Source organism: Limulus polyphemus, unplaced genomic scaffold (assembly GCF_000517525.1).
Source record: "Limulus polyphemus unplaced genomic scaffold, Limulus_polyphemus-2.1.2 Scaffold71, whole genome shotgun sequence".
In the NCBI taxonomy this organism is placed as follows: domain Eukaryota; kingdom Metazoa; phylum Arthropoda; class Merostomata; order Xiphosura; family Limulidae; genus Limulus; species Limulus polyphemus.
This window is the reverse complement of record NW_013665681.1, coordinates 691,104-695,898: the sequence shown is the minus strand read 5'-3', so window position 1 is coordinate 695,898 and position 4,795 is coordinate 691,104.

Sequence of the window (4,795 nt, the reverse complement as noted above, 5' to 3'; positions counted from 1 at the left end):
ATTCGTCTTCCATGTCAGCCAAGTATACTTTCTTGTCTGTCCTTTATGCCCATGAGCTCAACAGTCACCCACACTGGTCCCCACAACCTTGCAGAATGTCCTGTAACACTACTAAGCTTCTCTATAGCTTCTGGTACTCCTTTGTTATCCAGCACCTTGATGCTCACTAAGGGTTTGCTGAGACGCAGAGTCTATGACAAAGTTGCACCTTTGGCCATCTAGCTTTCCTGTCACATAGACACTGTGTGTGCTTGGCATTTTACACCTAGGTGTTGGGACTTTCATGATGGGGATTGGTGGGCGTCGCTCGACACCAACCACTACTGGTCTCCTTGAGGCCGACTTGTTGGTAATATTCCTCCTACTCTGGTTCCTCAAATGTCCGTGCTTTCCACAGTTCCAACAACCTTTTGTGGATGTAAAACATCAAGGTGATTACCAACAATGCATCATTCAAGTGTCTTCCTTATAAACTGTTAATGGTGTTATGTGTTACTACCACAGCCAAATAGGTTATATCAACCCAGTTACAATTTAGATAAGGACCTTGAAAGTAACCACAAAGTCAAAAAGGAAATTTCAAAAACCTACACCAACTGTAGATTTTGATTTCAACTGTGTTAGTATAATTTTGTGTTTTGAGTGTATTTGAATTTCCAAATCTTTGATTTGTAATGTTTAAATTTTTTGTACATTATTAATTTTGTAATGCAAGTGTAGTAACTGTCAACATTATAATTTTATGATAGTTTATCTAGTTTTGTGTATTTTAAAATGTAATTCTGTATTGTCAGTTGTAATTTCAGTTAATGGTGACTTTATATCTGAGTTGTACCTTGTTTAGTTATTCTTCTTTAACTGGCTGTTGAAGCATTTGTGTAATCCTTTGCCGTCTTTGTATAGATGTCATGTTTTTTTGTGTGTGTCACCTAAAAAGTATACCTTACTACAAATATATTCTAAACTACTTATGGAAGACTGAAATTAAGAGTGACAACTCATACCCCTTTCTTATCTTAGGAACTTTCCAAACCTGAACATAAAACATTAATGACTGAATTAGAATATATCTGTAGTAAGATAAGATTTTTGTATCACATGTAGTTATGTCCTCCTTGTAAACTGGATATCTAAAATTTGTAATCATGTACTAATCCTTACCTATGGAAGAAGACTATCTTATGAATAGTTTATAACAGTTTCACCATGTGACTACTCCCTGGGGTGAGTAAATCCTATCCCTAGGCCTGACAAAGATACTTGCACAAATGAGGTGGGGTTTTTTCCTTTGAATATCCAGAGAGTGGGTCTGACTATGAAAGTGGAATGTCCACACATTTTGCTCTTCTTGTTTTTGGCTCTCCTGTTCACTCATCCCCTTTGCTTTTGTGTGTTAATAAAGTATTTTTGTTTCACTTGTGATCTTTTGCTGTCCACATTTAAAGTTATTGTCCTTGGAATATTTCCTGAATCTACTATATTGTGGATACCTTCAGATACCTCTTGGAGTCAAAACATTGGCAGTTGCAATTAACCCCTTTATTCTTCTGACCATAACAGAGCCAAATTTAAGCTCAATAACTTTTTTAAAAATGTGCCCTCTAGTTTTCATAACTAGAACACGAAGAAAAACACATGGTACACCGTTAAAATATTTTAGACACAGCACTAGCACACATTCTGGTAATGTACTTTAACAACTCATTTTAACTATAACTATAACTGCTTGCTGTTAGGAGCAAACAGATTAAAATGGAATTAAGAAATGTAAAGGAAATTACACATTTAAAATTACAAAATGCTGTATAAGCAAGTACAACCATTCAGTATTTTGCAAAAATGTTTTTTATTTATCAAAGACTGAGATTCTTCAGCTATGTCATACAAATATTAACATACAAGCAAAAAATTGTTCCTTTTATTTTTCACACTTTAATGGAACTGTTTTTAAGTTTTTTTAGACTAACAATGATAACTGCAAGATTGAAAGTGTTCTATACAAAAAAAGTTTGGTATAACAATACTATGCTGATAAAATCCCTATAAAAATTTTGAATCAAACTAACCTTAATATTAGAGGACTTTGTAAATTTTTTCTCACCCTCCGATATGATGCATACAATAACTTACAATAATGACAGTTTATTGAAAAAAATAATTTTTTCATATTTTCTTTCAAAGGGATTAATAAAATAATAAACACAGACTTTTTTACACATCTTTTCACTTTCTATCATTTCAGCACAAAGAATAATTAATGAGATGAAATGCACATTGTGGGTTTTACGATTTTTCTCTCAGATATCTCATCTTATTGTAATGAACATTCATTTACAAGTGATAAATATTGAGGAATCATATTAGCATAATCAGCATATGTTTGAACATTTTCTTTATATTTGTGAGATTCTATAGTTTGTGAAAGCTTTAAGAATGTAGAGTTGTGACCTTGTAAAGTTATAGGGGTATTCACTGTATTAAAGTTTTAGGAAAGGTAAAGTTAAGCACACTACTGAATGACCAGTCAGTGAACTTTAGGATGACATCAAGAGAAGAGAAAAGAATCAATGACCTTCATGCAAACAGAAGAGATCACAATAACTGGATGATTAGTGATGAATGGAATATGGGGGAGATCTAGTGAGAAAATAATAAAACAGAAAAGCAAAAAAGGAAGATAAGGAACAAAGAGTGAGACGGGCGATGGAGAGGTAATCTCACTCAGGCAAAAGATGTAATGAAACTTGAATAAGAAATAACTGTTTGTTAAGTGTTTTGTGACATATAGATAAATAAAAGTTTATATGACCTCACATCTTACAATTCTTTGGTTAATGAAACTTAAAACACAAGCACTTCTTGGTGACTGATGACTAGGTGGAAGTTTTGGGATATAGTTCATAAAATGGTGGCACATAAGAACATATCATTGCAATTATTATACCATGCATAAAAATAAAAGTTTGATCACAGAAAGATGTTTCTTTTCTGAATTAACTAGGAAACCAAATTCATTTCAGCATTGCCTTAGATGTTCATTACACTACTATTACATACACAGCAACTTCAAGTTCAGTTTATAAAAAACAATTGTATTCTCATTTTGTAAATATGTAAAAAATAAAATTAAAAAAATTAAAAAATATTTACAATGCAAACTAATAAAATGCAAAGAAAAATCATATTCTTGCTTTATATATCAGTTTAAATCCTGGATAACTAACATAGTAACATTAACTTGGTTTGTATATATTATATGTAACTAACAATGCTAAAAAAAGGAAAATATCATGATGTAGTTTATGAAGAAATACATTTGCACAGTATTTTTTGGATCAATTACATTAATTTCAATTTTTATTCATACACAACTTGAATAATAAAACCATGTAACTAGGTTTCTGTAACCTAAGAATGAAATAATACATAAATGTCCCAGAAATGCCTGTTAGTCTGAGGTCAGTTGTAATTCCATAAGAATTTAATCATGAAATTTGACAACATACATCATTTTAAAGCTTGTACCAACAGCAGTTAGGAAAACAGTGTTCAAGATCAAAGTTGTGATTGTATAAACAGTCTTCTTTTTCTTACAATTTGTCTTATATTTACATCACTCTCCTATCTATAATAAATTATGGCTGGTGAATCATGCATTCTGTATGTTTAGAAAATAAAACTTCACCAAGTTCAAGGTCACAACTAAACATAAAAGTCCAGAAGATTATGGTTATTAATAAATGGTAGAAAATGCCCAGGGTGACATTTACAAATTAAAACATCCTGAATAATAGAGTGCTATTTCACAACTAATGGCTGCTATATTTGCGAACCTTTCATCACAGAAAAAAAAATTAAATGAATCATTACATGGAAGGTGACAAAGTCCACAAAAGTATTGCAGGTAAGCCACCATGTTTGGTTGAAGCATGACAATGCATAGAGGGACTTTCAAGAACAGCATCAACAAAGGTGTAGTTGCAGCCTAGAAGCAGCAGTGAGGATTTTCTTGGATATCAGAAGTCTTGCCATAACAAATATTTCATATAATGTATCAAACATACTATAAACACATGTATAAAAATTAATGATACTTTTAAACAAAATCAAGAAATCACTAAAAAAAGAGAGGTTTTAAACTTGTTAGATATGAGCATATATTTCCTTTTATATTGTGATAATTTACCAATTGCCTATTATTGTTTTAGAATATTTAGTTAAATAGATTTTAAAAATCATAGTTATAAAGTATGACCTTATACTTTCACTGCACAGCATAGCACCTTTGCACTATCTGACAAATGTATACTACCTGACTATGCTGGTGTTGTGAGTTAATGGACATTTCCTTATTACTCGCATATTGCTTTTTATTTTCTTTGCAGATAGGTTGTCTCAATAATGATTCAGTGTTGCCAATGGTAAAACCAGGACTTAGTAATGCAAATGAGTGTTCAGAGGGAAATTTGCATAGTGTTTCATCTGCCTGAAGGAGATACAATATATTATTTTGCCAAAGTCTGAAGATTCATAAAAAAGAATTATTACTTGTGTCACTGTTGGATATACAAGACTGTTTAGTGTAGGCATTATCATTTAATTTATTTTGTGAGTTAATATTTAATGATTGTTTTGTTTTTCATAACAAGAGAGTTAAAAGTTAATCATTTTAAAGGTGATACTTGTGACAAGTTTGGTTATGTAACTTGGTAAGATTCGTACACTGTGATTGCAATTACATTGTTGTGGAGGCTTTACTAATATTCTTAACATTACATTACTCGAACCTTCGCTA